This window comes from Dromiciops gliroides, chromosome X (genome assembly GCF_019393635.1).
Source record: "Dromiciops gliroides isolate mDroGli1 chromosome X, mDroGli1.pri, whole genome shotgun sequence".
Classification (NCBI taxonomy): Eukaryota; Metazoa; Chordata; class Mammalia; order Microbiotheria; family Microbiotheriidae; genus Dromiciops; species Dromiciops gliroides.
This window is the reverse complement of record NC_057867.1, coordinates 61,426,555-61,446,364: the sequence shown is the minus strand read 5'-3', so window position 1 is coordinate 61,446,364 and position 19,810 is coordinate 61,426,555. Positions and strand designations below refer to the sequence as shown.

Below are 19,810 nucleotides of genomic sequence, written 5' to 3'. Positions count from 1 at the left end.
GGTGGAATCTTTGGGTTTATCAAACAGTACATTATTAAAGTCATTTACTATTGTGTCTCCTGTGCCTAACCTATTCTATTGATCCTCCACTCTATTTCTTAGCCAGTACCAGATAGTTTTGATGACTGCTTCTTTATAGTAAAGCTTCAGATTTGGTACAGCTAGGCCTCCTTCCTGTGCATTTTTTTCATTATTTCCCTTGATATTCTTGACCTTTTGTTTTCCAGATGAATTTTGTTATTATTTTTTCTAGCTCTATAAAATAATTTTTAGGTAGTCTGATTGGTATGGCACTGAATAAGTAAATTAATTTAGGTAGAATGTCATTTTTATTATATTAGCTTGGCCTATCCATGAGCAATTGATATTTTTCCAATTATTTAGATCTTATTTGTGTGAAAAGTGTTTTGTAATTGCGTTCATAGAGTTCCTGGGTTTATCTTGGCAAGTAGACTCCCAAGTATTTTATATTGTCTACCATTACTTTAAATGGAATTTCTCTTTGTATCTCTTGCTGCTGGACTTTGTTGGTCATGTATAGAAATGCTGATGATTTATGTGGAGAAAGCTCCAATCTTAAGGCCCTTAAGAAATATGTGTTATGATTGGAAACTTAGTATGCATAAGTTGCAAATGATTATAGTTGCAAAAGACAGTGCAAAAAACAGAAATTGTTGCCTCCCTGCAGGATTTGCTATTGGCATTAGGAGAACTTTTGTCCTATAGATATGAGCTTTGCAGAAATCCTTAGGGGGATATACAAGGACCCAGGTACCATGTGCATTGAGATAAGTGAACATATAGATGAACATCCTGGTGTTCTTTTTTTTTGGTGGGGCAATGAGGGTTAAGTGACTTGCCCAGGGTCACACAGATAGTAAGTGTCAAGTGTCAGAGGCTGAATTTGAACTCAGGTCCTCCTGATTCCAGGGCCGGTGCTTTATCCACTGCGCCACCCAGTTGCCCTTGTTCATTTTCTTTTGCAGGAAATTAGCATGCTTTTATCTGGAAATAAATGCTTCTGCAATTAAATGCATTTGATTAGTAGAGACATTTAGTTCAGAAGTAGACAGCGACTGTATTACAAGCCTTTCTTGATTCCCTTAATGCTAGTGCTTTCCCTCTTTTGATTATTCCCAGTTTCTGATGTGTATATATTGTTTATCAATTAGGAAAATATTTGTAAAGAGCACTTGCACAGTGCTTGGCATGCGGTAGGTGCTGCATAAATACTTCTTCACTTCCCTTCCTTCTCCTTGTTTGTCCATGGGGCAGGGAGGTGGTACAGTGGATAGAAACCTGGGCCTGGAGTCAGGACAATGAGTTCTAATATGAAAGGCTAACTTGGCACAGGACCTGGCACAAAGTAAGCACTATAGAAATGTTAGCTATTTATTATTGTTCTTGTTGTCTCCCCCATTAGACTGGGATCTCCTTGAGATCAGGGACTAGTTGTTTTGCCTTTAAATTCCCAGGGCTTAGCATAGTGCTTGGCACATAGTAGGTAAATGCTTACCATTTGAGGTTGACAAATAGTTATGCAAACCCTACACAATATAAACTTAAGGTAAATGCAACTCTTTCAAATTATTCACCTGGGCAGGGCGGGGGGGTGGCGCAGCTGGGTGGCACAGTGCATAAAGCACTGGCCCTGGATTCAGGAGGACCTGAGTTCAAATCTGACCTTAGACACTTGGCACTAGCTGTATGACCCTGGGCAAGTCATTTAACCCTCATCCCCCCCCCAAACAAAACAAAACAAAACAAGCCAAATTATTCACCTGGAGGTAGATAGAACTTCATTTTTGAAAACCCATGTTTGAGTGCTACTTAACACATCAGGGCTGCTAGGTGGTGGTGCTGCAGTGGCCAGAGTGCTGGGCCTGGAATCAGGAAGACTCATTTTCCTCAGTTCAAATCTGGCCTCAGACACTTGCTAGCTGTGTGACCTTGGGAAGTCACTTAACCCTGTTTGCCTCAGTTTCATTATCTGTAAAATTAGCCGGAGAAGGAAATGGCAAACCATTCCAGTATCTGTACCAAGAAAACCTCAAATGGGGTCACAAAGAATCAGACACGATTGAAAAATGACAACAACATTAGGAAAGCTTTGTGCATTTTGGTGTGAGGTGAGTGCTACGTAGTGGTAAAGGTTGAAAGATATGCTTCAAAACCAAAATAATCATTTCCCCCTCCTTTATAATTTCTTTCTTCCTGCCCCTCTTAGTGATATCACTGTTCTTCCAAATACTGAGACTTTTTTCTTAGAGTCTTCTCTCTCCTTCATATCCATTATATATTTAGTTACCTGACCTTGTTAATTCTTTATTTGGAATCTCTAATATTTTGCTTTTTAAAAATGGATTTTTATTAATATCATCTATTTTTACATTCTCTAAATTTCTCTGTGAATCTAATACCTTCTAATCCCATTCCTTTAAAAGAATTTCTAAAAGAAAGGGAAAATGGGAAAAGAAAAAAATTAGCAAAACTAATCAATGCATTGAAAAATTGTTATCGCGTGCAGTGTTTCATACCCTAACCTGCCACCATGCAAAGGAGTGTATATCTCTTCTTTTTTCTTGGTCATTTTTGCATTATTCATTTTTGATTGTTTTGTGTTTGTCATTCTTTTCACTTGTGTTGGTATGTGATTTCTTTTTTATGATGTAAAAAGATGATTTTTTTCAGTTTTTAATACAAAGGGGTTAATGAGGACACTAGGCAGGCAAGTCCAGCCTGGGAATCTGCTCTCTAATGTAGCATTTCCAGAGGTCCCAATAGTGAGAGAACCATAAAGTATTTCCTTCTGTGTTTAAAGTAACAGATTTCCCTGAGTGAAGGTATTTGTTTCCATAAGACTGATATGCAATTCAGCAGGAGCAGCAGGGTGGCACTGGAACAGAGGCCCAGGAATGGGAGGACGGTTTGGACTGGGTTCCTAGCTGGACCTTTATCTTATACTAGATACAGCATCTGGGAATCCACCTCCAGGGAATGCCCCTAAATCCCTGGGCTAGGATGGTCACTCTTCCAGGAAAGGGACTTCTCTGATTTTGTCTTTAGAAGCAGTCCCTGACCTGGACAGTCTGCAATATCTTCAAAAGCTCTCTTCTTGCAGTAGCCCTGGCAGAGGTTAGAAACTCATTTTTTGGCCTTTGGGCTTCCACACTGGTCACATTTTGCATATTTCAGTTTCAAGGAAGGGCCAGAGTTTTTGCTTGTGTTCCTCAGATTCTTTTTCTGCTTGTTATAGGAGGGAAAAGTCTGATCTGCCATCCTTCTCCTTCAAGGCTTGCTTGCCTTGTCTGCTGTGATCAGTTCTGCCATTCTTTTTGCTCACCTCTCTAGACCCAGGTCAGCATATAGCTGACAGGGCCAATGGAAGAGTCTCCTGTTGGCCTTCTTCCTTCTGGCTGGCTACTTCCTCCTGATAACATAGCTTCAGCTCTCTGAACATTCTCTGAAGCAATCCCTTCCAAGGTCTTGGCTTTAGCGAGCTCTTCCTGAAACTGTTGACATATTTGTAGTGTCTGATGTATCAACCTGGATGTCGGACAGGGGATGGAGGTGCTGCTGCAGAATGTCTAGATCTTCCTCAGCCGTCTCCCACGCCTCTGGCTTTTGACCCTTCAGGCTGGGGTGTGTAGGTTACACTCTGCACTCATCACCCCGTGTAGCCCTGTTTCTTGGATGTACTTTTGCATGTCATTGAGGTATTGGATGTTTGTTTCCATTTGCAAATACAGGGATATTCACTGCCTTCCGCATGGCCTTTGTGTGCTCCCTGGACACAGTTCCAGATAGTGGACCCTTCTCTTCTTGGTCTTGTCCATGAATTGTTACTAACTGGCATCCAGCTTTCTTCAACAATTGAGCATATTTCATAGTCTTATTTATTTATTTATTTATTTTTCATATTTCATAGTCTTGCCAATTTCTGGGAAGACATGGCTTTTGCAAGTGACCCAGAGAGTTTCTCATTTCCAAAGGAATTGGATTCTGGAGTTGATCCCACTCTTCTTGTAAGAAGGATCCATAGTATCCTCTCTTGGTGATCATTCGAGGAGAGCCCCAGTTCAGATCTGGCACATTACAATAATCTTGAGCCAGGAGAGTAGCCTTGACAAATACCTCTGCCTCACTGGCACAACAAGGAGTTGATCCTCAGGGCACACAGCTCGATACAGATTCTCCTTTCAATAGTTGGGATCTTGAAGAAAAACTTGAACATGAAACACAGCTATGTAGCACAACGGAGATGGATCGTGACAGCTCAGTAGTCTCCAAGACAATTTACTTTGATCTACCATGGCAGGGGGGCTACATAATACACCCCTTGTTAAGTATGTCTCCAGAACTCAAATTTCTGCAGCTTTGGCGTCTTTTCTAGACTACCTCTCCCCTAGTGGCTCCAAGAGCTCTGTCAGGGCCTGTGGCCATCACCTCCAGGACTCATGGTCCCAGTTGCCCTTTGCTGGTTAGGCCTCGCACTCTGGTGACACCGTTAACTGCGGGGCCATACCTCTGCATGGAGGCAGCCAGAAGCATGTTTACTTTCTTTAAAAACTGTTTTCCCCATTAACAAGCATTTATTTTCTCTCCTTTGCACTTCCCTCTCTATTGGAAAAATAAAACAACAAATGCAAAAAAAGCCTGCAACAAATATGTAGTCAGCAAAAACATTGCCTTGTGGACAATGTCCAAAAAGTTGTTTCATAAATCATCTTGGAAATTGGAAATCAAAGGAATGTCCATCAATTGGGGAGTGGCTAAACAAGCTGTGGTATATGACAATGATGGAATATTATTGTGATATAAAAATGACAAAACAGGATGATTTCAGAAAGGCCTGGAAAGACTTGTATGAACTGATGTATAGTGAAGAGAGCAGAACCAAGAGAATGTTGTGCACAGAGACAGCAATATTGTCTGATGAAGAATTGTGAAATACTTAACTATTCTCAACAATACATTGATCCAAGACAATCCCAAAAGATTGTTGATGAAACATACTGTCCACCTCCAAAGAAAGAACTGATGTTGATGGAACACAGACTGAAGCATGCTATTTTTTACTTTCTTTCATTTTTTTCTTTTATTCAAGTTTTCTTATACAAAATGACTGATATGGTAATGTTTTACATAATTGTACATGTATAACCTGTATCTGATTGTTTACTGCCTCAGGGAGGGGGGAAGGGAGGGAGGGAAAGAGGGACAAAAATTGGCACCCAAAACTATTAGTAAAAATGTTCATTACTTCTAAGTAAATGAATGAATGAATAGATAGATAAATAGATTAATAAGTTTTAAAAAATAAGTAAAACAATGAAGTTGTATTGCACAGAAAAAAAATCATCTTGTATCCATCAGATATGTTAGGAAGTAAGTACCATGCATCATTATCATTCCCCTAGAATCCTAGCTGGTCATTGGATTGATCAGTGATTAAATATTTAGACCATGTTTGTCTTGACAATGTTGTTGTTATTGTATAAAAGTTATATTCTTGGTTCTTTTCACTGCACTCTACGTCAGTCCATACAAGGTTTCCCAGGTTTCTTTGAAACCTTGCTTTCCTCATTTTTTTACTACAAATAAAATTCCTTTACATTCACATACCATCATTTGTTCAGCCTTTTCCCAATTGATGGGAACCCACTTAATATCAAGTTCTTTTGTACTATGAAAAGAGGAAGAGAAATAATGAAAAAAGTGGGAAGTAAAGGGACCTAACAGTACCAAATCTCAAAGTCTGCTACAAAATGTGTATTATTTTATTACTTCTGCTTACTTCATTTTGTTGTTCAGTTTTGTCCAAATCTCTGTGACCCTGTGAACCATAGCATGCATTCCAATGCTGTCCCTGGGACTTTCAAGGCAAAAATGTTGGAGTGGTTTGCCATTTCCTTTTCCATTGGATTAAGGCATACAGAGGTTAAGTAATTTGTCCAGGACCACACAGCTAAGGCTAGAATTGAACTTCAGTCATCCTGACTTCAGGCCCAGCATTCTGTCCACTGAGCCACCTAGCTGCCTCCTTTGCTTCATTTTACATCATTTCATCTAAGTTTTTCCTTGCTTTTCTGTACTTCTCATATTCTTCATTTCTTACTTACAGTTCAGAAATATTCCATTACATTTATGTGCTGCAATTTATTTAGTCATTCCCCAAACAATAAACGCTTACTTTGTTTCTGTTTTTTGGTTAACAAAAATGCTGTGATAAATATAAATGTGGATCCTTCTTTTTTGTAAATTAACTTCTTGTGGTATATGCCTAGCAGTAGATTTCTGGATCAAAGACTGGATGTTTTAGCAACTAATTTGTATAATTCCAAATTAATTTCCAAAACGTTTATACAAATTCATAACTTCATCAACAAGACATTAGTATGCCTGTCCTTTTATGACCTTTTGAACATTTACTATTTCCATCCTGTGTCGTCTTTGCCAATTGGTTAGACATGAGTGATATCTTGGGTTTCTTTTGTATTTGTAATGATTGCTAATAGGTTGTAATTTCTTTTTTGAAAACTATTTAAATCATTTGATGACTGTTCATCCTTTCCTTTTTATTCCTTTATCACTGGTTATCCCTATGCCTGGAATTCTCTCCCTCCTCATCTCTGCTTTTTGGCTTCCTTCAAGTATCACCTAAAATCTTACCTTTCACAAGAAACCTTTCCAACCTCCCTTAATTCTAGTGCCTTTCCTCTGATGTTTAGCCATTTTTCTGCATATAGCTTGTTTGTATGTAGTTGTTTGCAAGTTCACAGTTCTGATACCTGGAACAAATTTCACTGGGGAGAGAGAGAGAGAGAGAGAGAGTGTGTGTGTGTGTGTGTGTGTGTGTGTGTGTGTGTGCATGCACGCGCATGCATGCGGGCAGGTACTCTTTACTTCCATGAGCTTTCAGTCCATGGAAGGAAGTGGCAGAAAGGGAGAGGTAGGTGGTAGGGTTGGAAATAGAGGAAGGTGAGCCTATGAAGACAGGTAAATTCCTTGGTGGTGACTTCATTTGATATGGAGAGGGCAGAGGACCATAAAGCATGAGGACAGTGGGCCAGAGGTCCATTCTGGGATTCAAATATACTCACTGGATGTTGAAATTCTTTGGCAAGGCTCTGGTTACCCTACCCTCGTTAAAACTTTGGACTGTGGCATAGATGATACATTCACTAAAAGATTTTATGTTTATTTGCGTATAGTGATTGGAACCCAACATTGACTATTGGTCATGACTGTGAAAATTCTTAGAGTGACTGTCATGGTGTGAGTCAGTTTGCTGCCATGACAAGACCATAATGTTAAGTGGTCTTTCGTCCAATATGAAATGAAAGCAGGAATTAGTTGGGAATAAATTATAATCTGTTGGGTGATTTCAGCCCACTAGTGCCTGCAAAAACCAAATATTCCCAGACGAACTTTCAGACAAAGGGTCCAAATGGAAGCCAAGCGATCAGATGTTCTGGCCTTTGGTGGGCAGGTAGTCGGGCCAGGTGCTGAGTTTGAAAGTGTAACCTTGGTATCGATTCTTGTCTCAGCCTCCCTTGATTCTCATCCTTTCATTTCCAGCCCTGAAGTAAAAGCTCTCTTGGAAAATGAAGCTTGAAGAGCTCATTTTAAAATAACCTGTGGAAGTTTTTTGAAGATATTACTGCCATAAGAGATAAAGGAAGTTCAATGGATATGTCATGCTTAGATTTTCAAAAAGGATTTGGCCAAGTTCTATATCAGAGATTGATGGCGAAGGCAAAGGGTAATGGGTTAGGTTAGGTTAGAAAGTGGGTTGAATTAAAAAGAGGTTTTGTTTTTCTAACACCTAACTTTGGACTCCTGGTATTAAATCTTCTCTGGTATGTTGTATTTCTTTCTGTGTTCCTAGAATTGATTCAGGATTGCAGCATGCGACAGTGAGTTTTGGTCACTGATCTCCTGATGGATTTCTCTGCATGTTTTGCTTCTTCATCCCTTTACCCTATGGTAACCATCAGGAGAGAATTTTGTCCCACTTACACTGGAGATTCCAATTTTCTTACAGCAAAACAGGAGAGCACTATTGCTTGGTACTCTATTTTAAATTATGATACACAAGCAACTGGTAAAAATATTTCTGCAGTTTAGTCTTTGCATCTGATACTGTATTTTCACTTCATTAAAGCACAGGAAAATCCAATGGTTTACCAGAGATTAAACTTCAGATTTCCATGTTGGTTTGGGATTCACAAAGCAGAATTTGTCAGGGTTATGAAAGTCCCACAACCATCTAGGTCTTTTCTTTTGTTCTTCCAGCATTATAATTTTGAACATAGAGACATAATGGAGCATTTTATCATGAAATTATAGGAAGACATTAGATGCAAAGGGGTGGGATCTACATTATGTCACTGAAACTTCCTTCAAGACAGTGAGTCAGTGCTAGTACTGTAGACTGGAACTCACCGAGAAGAGCAGTGCTAGGGTTTGTAGTAATGAAGTGAGATATTAGATCTGAAAAGGCCCCATGTGTTTTCAAGCTCACTTTTTACTGAACTCTCTACTTTTCTCTCAAACCATTTTTAGGGGATCTGCTTAGAATTTTGCCCTTCCCATCCAGAAAAATTATGCTATCATGTCTTCACAAGTTTGCTTTAATTATATCATAATCCTGACAAGTAGTCATCCAGTTTTTAAATTTCCCCTTTAACAAGCATTTATTAAATGCTATGCTTTATGCTGTGGGTACAAAGACAGAATGAAACAGTTCAAGGCCCACTAGGTGCTTATGTTCCAGTTAGCTTGTTCTCTAATGATTGGAAAGCCCCTAACTCCTAAAGGAACCCATACCATTTTTTGAAAATTGGAATTGGTAGGAAGTTTCTTTCACATCAAGCCTACATTTGCCCCTTTGCAACTTATTTGTTGTTGTTTGGTTGTATCCACCTCTTTGACCTCGTTTGGGGTTTTCTTGGCAAAGATACTGGAGTGGTTTACCATTTCCTTCTCCAGCTCATTTTGTAGATGAGGAAACTGAGAAATATGGGGGTAAATGACTCACCCAGGGTCACATAGCTAGGAAATGTCTAAGGCTAGATTTGGACTTAGGAAGATGAGTCTTTCTGATTACAGGTCCGGTGCTCTATCTACTGCAGTGCTACCTAGTTGCACTCTGCAATTTCTGCCCACTGTCTATTACTTCTTCCCCTGATATTTCTTAGGATACATGAAGACAGCACTCATGGCCCTTCTTCTCATGTAGATGCTGAGCTAACTTGTCTTTTTCACATCAAATGCCTCTGCTTTTCATGTTTCCTTTTTCTGTTTTTTTCTTCCACAAGGAAAACTTCAGAACCATCTCGAATTCTTAGTCCATATACCAGTCTCCTCTTAAGATACCTTTTTTTAGTTTCAGTTTGGAAGAATTTCCCTCATTCCTCTGATTCTCAGTAAACAACATGTATAATGATTTGATGCTATGTGAATCATTGCATTTATTTGTCTTTTTTGTATTTTTAAATGATTCTATATCATTTTCTGTTCAAAGATCACTTGTATTATCAGCCTTGCATATGATTCTGCATGGCACAAAAATATTGCTTCTTGAATCAGGGAGGAGATAATTGTTGCTCTAATGAGAAGACTCTTTGCCATTCTTATGTACTTCAAATATTGTTCTGTGGTTTATAGCCTGACAGTAAAGCTCCAAATAAGAAGAGTGTTCCCTGGATGTGACAAGGCAACCAAAAAAACTATTGTAATTTCAGGCTGTTTTTTAGGCCTGGATTTTTTTTCAATTTTTTTAATTCAAAGTTTTGAGTTCTAAATTCTATCCCTCCCTCCCTCTCTCCCCTTCCTCTTCCCTGAGATGGCAAGCAATCAGATATAGGTTATACATATGCAAGTATGTGAAACATTTCCATATTAGTAATTTTGTACAAAAAGACTTGAATATAAGAAAGTAAAAGAAATAAAACAAGTGAAGCATGCTTCAGTCTGTATTCAATTAATATCAGTTCTTTCTCTGTAGGCAGATAGCATGCTTCATCATTAATCCTTTGGGAATGTCTTGGATCATGGTATTGCTGAGAATAGCTAAGTCATTCACAGTTCTTCATAGAACAATATTGTTGTTACTGTGTACAATGTACTCCTGGTTCTATTCACTTCACTATGAGTCAGTTCATATAAGTCTTTCCAGGTTTTTCTGAAATTATCCTGTTTGCCATTTATCATAGCACAATAATATTCCCTTACAATCATATACCGCAGCTTGTTTAGATATTCCATAGTCAATATGCATCCTTTTGATTTTCAATTCTTAGCTACCACAAAAAGAGCTGCTGATGTAAATATTTTTTATTTTTATTTATTTTTTATTTTTTGTTGGGGCAATGAGGGTTAAGTGACTTGCCCAGGGTCACACAGCTAGAAAGTGTCAAGGGTCTGAGGCCGGATTTGAACTCAGGTCCTCCTGAATCCAGGGCCGGTGCTTTATCCATTGTGCCATCTAGCTGCCCCTTGTAAATATTTTTATACAAATAGGTTGAGGCTTTAAATTTTTTTTCATAAAAGTATTTTATTATTTTGAGTTACATGTAGAAATAGTTTTCAACACTTGTTTTTATAAGATTTCCTGTTTCAAATTTTTCTCCCTCCCTCCCATCCCTTCCCCCTCGCCAAGACAGCAAGCAACATGTGTGTGTGTGTGTGTGTGTGTGTATATATACAATATACATATATATATATGTACAATCACATCAAACATATTTCTGCATTAGTCATGTTGTGAAAGAAGAATCAGAGCAAAAAGGAAAAACCTCAAAAAATAAAAACAAAAAAATAGAAATAGTATGGTTCAATCTGCATCTAGATTCCATAGTTCTTTTTTTCTGGATTTGGAGAGCATTTTTCATCATGAGTCCTTTGGAGCTGTCTTGCACCATTGTCAAGCCTATCACAGTTGATCAACACACAATGTTGTTGATACTGTGTACAATGTTCTCCTGGTTCTGCTCATCTCACTCAGCATCAATTCATGTAAGACCCTCCAGGTTTCTCTGAAATCTGGGTTCAGGCTTTTAAAAGAGAGACACTGTGTCCATGAAAAGGAAGGGGTTAGTCTTGTGGTTTTCTGCCCTGGTTAGCCACTGCTGAGGTACCATGTTGAGTTTTTATTCCTAGATTGGAGAAAGGACATTAACAAATTGGAATATGTGTAGAAGAGGGTAACCAGGATGGTGAAGAGCCTAGAGAAAATCCCATCCAGGGATTTATTGAAGGAACTGCCAGTGCTCCGCTTGAAGTAGACAAAGCTTATGGGAGGCTTGGTACGTGGCTTCAAGGATTTGAAAAGATGTCATGGAGAGACTGCTTAGACTTGCTCTGCTTGACCCCAAAGGGCAGTACCAGGAACAATGACTAGAGGTTGTATGTGGACTCGTAGACTTGGCCTTGATATGAGGAAAAAAATGGTTTCTAAAAATTCAAGTTGTACAAAGTAGAAAGGGCTGCCTTAGGAAATAGTTTATTCTCCCTTGCTGGAGTACTTCAAGCTGAGACCTGATGATGACTCACCAGGGATATTATAGATAGAGGAGATTCTGACAGAGGTACAGGTCGCACTAGTTGCCAGCCGAGAGATGCATGTAGCTCTGTGCTATGAGAGGTTGGTCTCTAATGCTAAATAGCAGAAATGAAGCTGAAGGGGTGGTAGTGGTGTGGGGAAGTGATGGGCTTCTAGCCAGAGTCAGGACCAAGTGGGGTTCATGATCTCCTTTGGTGAAATGGTTTCTAAGTGAACTGCTTTTGTTTCTACTGATGTAACGCCTTTGGCTACATCGCCCATTTACTGTACCTTCAGGTCCTCTGAGCTGCTTCCTTAATTGCTGCATTGGCATTCACCAAACCAACTTTGGCTCAGGGCCGCTTATGCATACAGGCCAAATGGAGGAGGGAGGCAGGAGGATAAGCTAGGAGCACATTACTCAAATAGCTCTGTTCTTTTTTATGCATGAAAGGCTTTCATATCACGCAGAAAAAAAAAAACTGGCGTGGAAATCCATCATCTCCTGGCATTTAAGTAGAATTATAGGGAACATGTATATTTATCAGAAAACAAATGGGAGCGTAGCAGGTATCTGAACAGAATTTTTGTGTGTAATTGTTATTTTCCTCAAAAAGCTTGACAGGAAAGTCAGGGTTATATGAAAGACAGAGAGGCAAATTATTGCAATTCTAATCCCCTTTATTGCTTGAAATGTATGGCAGCTGTGGGGAAAAAAGGCAACCCATCGTCAGATGTAAAATTGTCCAGAATCAATAAGATGTGAACTGCAATCTGTCAGACTCTTGGATGTGGCCACCATCTACCACCACAGCTAAAGAGGAAAAGGAAGAAGAAAAATCTGTTTTATTCAATGCATCTTTGTGATAGCATTCTAACTGTTACTAGTGATGTAAATCATGGAGATTTCTCTGATGTTAATGCTGAAGAGGAAGGTCATTATCATGAATGGTGGGTAAAGGGTGAAGAGTGGGACAGGAAGTCAGAGAAGGCTTCCTGGAGGAGGTGGCATTTGAACTGGGTTTTTAAGGATGAACAGGAGTTCTCCTACTTTGCTAGAATATTTTTCTGGTTGTCTCTGCTACAGGTCAAAGGGGTCAAAGGATTACAGCAACCTTTTGCCTTGGAGGTGAATATATTCTGCGACTGAATAAAGATGGCAGGTCTCAGGAAGTCATAGAAAGGAGCACATTTAAATGAAATGCTGCCTTCTAGACCAACCACACTATATGCAATATGAGGAGCTAGTGAACAACAGTTTTCCCTGCTGTCGGTCTGTGTCTCTGTCTGTGTCTCTGTCTGTGTCTCTGTCTGTGTCTCTGTCTGTGTCTCTGTCTGTGTCTCTGTCTGTGTCTCTGTCTGTGTCTGTGTCTCTCTCTCTCTCTCTCTCTCTCTCTCTCTCTCTCTCACACACACACACACACACACACACACACACACACACACACACACGCGCACACACACACACACACACACACACACACACACACACACACACACACATCAGCCCAGGAAATGGGAAAATAACTTGAAATTCTTGCAAGACTCACTTGCTGAAATGAAAAAATTTTCAATATTGCTTTAGAAAAACCTAGTTTAATTATTTTCCAAGATGAATGACCTACAAGGTACCTTGACAGAATTAGGTATATTGACATTTGGAAACAGAGGAGATTGAATTTGGATGATGTCTTACACTTTTTTCAAAGGTTATGACATTCATTCTCTCATTTGATCTTCACAAGAGTCCCAAGAACTAGGAAAGGCAAATGGTGCTATTCTCATTTTTAAAAGAAGCTGCATGAGGAAATAGACACAGGTCTGAAGCCACTTGCGCAAGGTTGCACAGCTAGCTAGCAATCAAAACAAATTTATTAAGCACCTACCATGTGTCGGGCAATGTACTAAGCAGTGAGGTTACAGAGACCAAGGCAAATTAGGCCCTCCCCTTGTGGAACAAAGATGTGGATGTGTAGGGATATAGAAGGCATACATAAATCATATACAAGGTGACCTTGGAAGGGAAGGATCTAGCCCCTGGGGGCTGGGGGGACCAGGAAGGGCTTCATGTAGAAGCTTGCATCATTGGAGCTGAGTCTTGAAGGAAACCAGGGGTTTGAGAGAGAGGAGGGGAGCAGGGAGACCATGCTAGGCCTAGTGCTAAAACTGATTGTTGGGGCTGTAGAATGGGAAGTAACAGATGAAGACATTAGAGAAATAGGAAGGAGCATAATTGTGCAGAACTTTAAAATGCCCATCTACAATGTTGGCATTTGATCCTAGGCAGTAGGCAGTAGAGAGCCACGGGAGCTTATTGATGGGGGAGTTGGGGACAGGGTTAGAAGCTTCCAGAGAGTCACCTTTGCAACTATGTGGAGGCTGGATGACAGTAGGGAGGAGAGACTTGAGGTAGGGAGCCCAAAGAGTGTCATTGTAATAGTTGAGGCAAGAGGCATGAAGGCCTGAAGTAGGCTAGTGGCCATGTGGGAGTGGAGGCAAGGGGACAGATGTAGATGGATATATAGAGAAAAATAAGATTTGGCACCTGGTGGAATATTTGGGGAGGAGAATGAAGAGACAAAGATGGAGCCAAGGTAGTGAATCTGGGTTGCTGAAGGGATGGGGTGCCTTTATCATTAATAGGGAGGTTCAGAATAAGGATGAGTTGGAGGGGCATAGATAATGAGTTCTGATTTGAACCTGAGGTGATTGTGGGATATACAGTTAGAAATGTCTGATTGGCTGTTAGGAGTGTGCCTTGGGAGCTCAGGAGAGAGGCTAGGCATAGATATAGACATATGGATATATGAGAGAAAGAATAGGGAGACAGAGACAGAGAGAGGGGGAGGGAGAGAGGTGGAGTTGGAGGAGAAAGAGAAAATAGGGAGAAAGTGAGGGAGGTGTGGGGAGAGAGGGAGAGTGAAAGCGAGGGAGGTGGTGAGGAGGAGAGGGAAAGAGCTAGCATTCTCCTGGCCAATGTCTAGGTCTGGTTCTCTTTCTGCTATTTGTTATAGATAACATTTATATAACCCTTTAATGTTTAGAAAGTACTTTGCATACATTATCTCATAAAGAGACTGAGTTGGAGCTCGAGTTGGACCTGGAATTGGAGGGTGAGGCTTTCAGGGGTTGTGAGTTGCCTAAGGTCATACAATTAGGAAGGAGCATCTAGGCAGCTAGGTGGTACAGTGGTTAGAGTGCTGGGCCCGGAGTCAGGAAGACCTGATTTCTCAAGTGGCCTCACACACTCCCTAGCTGGGTGATTCTGGGCAAATTCCATGGCTCAGTTCCTCTGCTGTAAAAGGGAGATAATAGTAGCCCCTCCCTTGCAGAGTTGCTGTGTGAGGCTTAAATGAGGGAACATGTGTAAAGTGCTTAGCACAGCTCCTGGCACATTGTAGGCACTTAATGCTCGTTCCCTCTTCCTTCCCAAACCTGGCCTTCGCACCCAGGTATCTTCTGACTTCCTGCTTAGTTACCATGCTGTCCCTATCTCAAGTTAGAGTCTACTGTACTGGAACATCAATGCATACAACTGTATTTGCTTAGATACCGTTTACATTTCAGTTCATTTCAATGCATAAAATGTTAGACCAATTTTTTCAGATTTTCTTGAAGTCCCCTAGAGTATCCTTTGTTCACTCATTCACTTCACCTCATGATAGGGTTTAGTGGATAGTCTATCATTTTGTTTGTTCGCTTTGTGTTATTTCAGAAGAGGCTTTCCAGATTTCTTTATATGTCTTATGATTGTTCCTTTTAATCTGTTCTGTGGTAGCTATTTTCTTCCCGTCCACTTTGTCTGCTGCTATAGCCCCCGGACCACTCATCCTTGCCATCTGTCCTGCTGCCGAACCCTCCTGGGGCCTTAAGTTCTTCTGTGCTTGTACTCCCACTTTGGGGGGTCTCTTCTTTCCTAACTGATGGACATTCCATGATTGAAGTGCTCTTCGCCATTTTCTTCTCATCAGCCCTGCCTGTCACAGAACCCTCCAGACCAGTAGACTTGGCCTTCTGCCCTGTTTCACTGTGCTTACCCTCCTGGACACCCTTTTTCCACCCCTGGAAGTATAATCAAATCAGTAGTGCTATTGCCATTATGAAGGTGGTGTCAGGCAAACCTCCTGTAGGTACCTTCACCATCTCTAGTGTTTAAATACTTCTTCATTCATTACTTTATTCATATTTTATCTTGCAGCCATTTCTCTTGATTTTGAGGCTTTACTTGTAGATGTTTTTGAGTTGTTGTCCTCTGTGATTGAGTCTTGAGCTTCTCTATCACCATAATAGCTCTTTATCATTGGCCTCTTTTTTGTTTGCTCATTACTGCAGCTTACTTCTGGTCCTTGGACTTTGTTGGTGCTGGGCTGGGCTGGGCTGGGCTGCATTCTGGGTGAGATGTGTGGCCTTAGCTTCTATCCTTTTACCCATCCTTCTTCTGCTTTCACAGTTCCAACTGGGGGCCTGCAGGCTTTCAGTGGTCCCAGAATGGTCATCCAGGGGATGGTATATTCATTGCCCCACTGGTCTAAGTTCTGAAAGTTTCTGACTTTGGTCCTGTTGGCTTGTTTCTAGTTGGGAGGTTTTTTTTTTTTTTTGCGGGGCAGTGGGGGTTAAGTGACTTGCCCAGGGTCACACAGCTAGTAAGTGTCAAGTGTCTGAGGCTGGATTTGAACTCAGGTCCTCCTGAATCCAGGGCCGGTGCTTTATCCACTGCGCCACCAAGCCGCCCCCATCTAGTTGGGAGTTTTAAAAGATTGCTGCTGAACTATCTTACTGTTGGACCATTGGAAGGCTCTGTGGGTTCCAAGCATCTGAATTGCCTTTGGTCATTGATGCTGTGCTGTGCTCTGGGGATAGGAGTCACACAGCTACTATTCGCTTCCCAGAAGTTGTTCTTAGGGCCAACCTCATGATCACTCCTCTCCACTCTAGATCTTTGACCCAGCTCTGGCTGGTGGGTGATATATTTGGCATTTGGCACCCATTTCTTCACCCAGTATTTACTTATTGGTCCCCTGGGATCTCTCTCTGCTGCCTTGTCTTGGCCCTCTTTCCCTTCTTGGGTGCTGAAATTCTTTCCCACGGCTAGCCAGATTCCCCCACTCTAGTATATGGAGACCTCTCCTTCTCTTTCCCTAAGCTCACTCCCTGGGTGGAAAAATACTCATGGTGAGTCCTTGGGTTTTCCCATCAGAATTCTGTTGAGATATTCTCTAGAAGGAATCTAAGTATGTGAGACAGGGAGTCAGGAAGACTCATCTTCTTGAGTTCAAATCTGGCCTCAGACACTTGCTAGTTGGGTGACCCTGGGCAAGTCACTTCACCTTGTTTGCCTCATTTCCTCATCTGTAAAATGAGCTGGAGAAAGACAGGGAAAAACCACTCCAGTATTTTTGCCAAGACCCCAAATGGGGGGCAGCTAGGTGTTGCAGTGGATAAAGCACCGGCCCTGGATTCAGGAGGACCTGAGTTCAAATCCGGCTTCAGACACTTGATACTAGCTGTGTGACCCTGGGCAAGTAACTTAACCCTCATTGCCCCCCCCCCAGCAAAATATCTACCAAAAACCCAACCCCCAAAACAAAAAACAAACAAAAAAAGACCCCAAATGGGGTCACGGAGAGTTGGACATGGCTGAATAACAAATTCTCTAGATTTTTGTAGAAGGGGATGTGTGAGGGGACAGCTTAACTCTATTTTTTCCTTTCACTCCGCTATCTTGGCTCCACCTACTGTTTCTTCTGTTTTGTGTGTGTGTGTGTGTGTGTTTTTTTTTAAGTGAGGCAATTGGGGTTAAGTGACTTGCCCAGGGTCACACAGCTAATAAGTGTTAAGTGTCTGAGGCCGGATTTGAACTCAGGTACTCCTGACTCCAGGGCCCGTGCTCTATCCACTGCGCCACCTAGCTGCCCCTGTTTCTTCTGTTTTTAAAGTAGCTTTTATCGATTATTTTTGTTGTTTACATCAGGCCTTTCCTGAAGTTTCAAGCCAGTGGTATACTATACTAACCTCTCATTATTAGTATCTGTGATTTCCAGAAAGGCTTTTAACCAGTTGTAGGGGGCAAGGGACCCTCTTGTTCCCTTGGTCATACCCAAATTCCTGGGTTACCCCATTTTTTTGTATCTGCCTTCTAGGTAGTGCTAATATGATTGGTTCACTAAGGACATTGGGCCTCTTCTGCTGTGTAAGGGTCAGGGGCTTGTGTCAGGCTATCAAAGGGAGGGCTGTCAGAATGCCAGGTTGTGGGCGTTGAGTATATAGCTTCTCACCTCAGCAGCTTGCTCTGACTCAAAAGGGGGCGTTCATTGTTAATTTGAATCTTCATTGGGATGAGTCACTGTGATTAAAAGTACTGGAAAAAACCAATTTGGCTAAAAGCAGCAGGACTGGCATTCATTCACCTTGGCTGTCTCTGCAGAGAGAAGCAACCCTCTGCTTCCTCAGATAACTTGGGGAGGAATAATTTCTGAAATACCTAAATGAGAATTCACTTGAGTTCAGCTCAATATTGAGTCCTGACTATATGTGGTGCTTGGTACTGGGCATAGAGATGAGATGAGACAAGGTCCCTGCCTTCATGTAGCTGACAGTTTAATGAAGCATCGTGACATGTACAAGGTGGAGGGTGATAAGGATAGAGACCCAAATAAAATGTCTTCAAAAAATCAGGGAGAGAAGGATCATTTTCAGCTCCTCCCACGAAGAAGTAACAACAATAGTAGCTGATATCTCAGTGAAAAAGCGATGTCATTTTCTTTATGTAGTTGATATTCTTCATGTCTTGCATTTGCTATTCATTCACTCAAGAAAAAATTATTCAGTGCCTATGTGCAAGGTATTGTGCTAGAGATAGAGAAAAAGCCAATTTGCCAAGGAGTCTACAGTCTTTGGGGAGGATACCACATTAAACCAGAAAATCCAATATTATTTGAGGATGGAGAAAGGCTTTCTGTAGGAGGTAACACCAAAGCTAAGCTTTGAAGAAATCCTTGGATTCTAAGAAGAGGAGATGAGGAGGGAATGAATTCCAGGCATGGAATTTGTACACAGCCTGTGCAAAAGTATGGAAGTAGGAGATGGAATGCCAAGTTCAGTGAAGCGTTTAGGAGGCCAGTTTCACTAGAAAGTAGAATATGTGACGAGGAGTAGTGTGAAATCAATGTAAATATAGGTAGCCTTGTGTCAGATTGTTCAGGGTTTTAAATGACAAAATGAGGAGTTTGTGTTTTATCCTCCTGACAGTAGGGGACCACTGAAAGTTCTCCAGTAGAGAAGCAACATGATCAAACCTCAGATTCCAGAGTCAAGTGTAGACTTCATGTAATAGGAAATGAGGAGTCTCTGTAAGACTTTTTGCCAAGAGTACATGCTGATGAAAGTGGTATTTATGGAGCCTTAGTTTGGTATCCTTTGCTGAAGTTACCACAGAGGGAGGAGACTAGAGAGATATAGAGACCATTCTAAATGTTACTGGGATAGGGCAGATTCCTGACTCTGGTGGCCACTGCTTTTTCCACTGCTGCATGATACTTCATAAATTAAGAGCAATTAAGAACTTGATTAGGAGATTTTGTTTTGATATTGTCCTAAATTAGACTCCTGGACGTGTCTGTACATTAACACCAACCTGACCATATTGTCAGGATCTTAAAAGCCTATTTCCGTAGCAATCTGTTACCATTGTTGAAGGCCAAAGAATCTAAATTAACTGCATTGTGGCCCCATTGGATTTGGTATCCGTGAACTTGACTTGGGATGTACTATTATCCCAATTTGAAAGTAAACATTTCTTGGAGATTGTCTTTAACCAAAAAGAGGTTTGAATATAGAATCCATTCATTCAACAATATAAAAGAAATGAAAGAAAACTTTTTTGGGTTAGCTCTCTTGTACATGATCAATGGACTGGACCTCTCATTTAGAGCCGTTTCAGTTTATTATGTCAAGGCCTACTAAGGGATTATTGATACTAAACGACTACAAATCATGTCAAGATCTGCTTGGGGACCCTTTAATCCGTGGAATATTGACACCATAGACCATAATGGTTTCTTCAGAGGGAGACTGCAATAACCATGCTCTCTTACAGGAGCCCCACCACAATGGAGGTTGTAAACTTGACAATGTGAATTAGTTTTATTTATTTATTTTTATACAACAGATGTTGTTTGACCTAGAAGAAGGAATAATATTATAGAAATTGAGATCAGTCTGAGGGAAAAATAAAGATGTCTAAAAAGAAAATACAAATAACAG

The 19,810-nt window shown here is 40.8% G+C and overlaps 1 pseudogene; it reads right to left on the bottom strand.

The window, feature by feature from the left end:
• Window positions 1-3,003: 3,003 nt before the first annotated feature.
• On the bottom strand, window positions 3,004-4,551 carry LOC122733965 (annotated as a pseudogene).
• Between the last annotated feature and the right edge of the window lie 15,259 nt (window positions 4,552-19,810).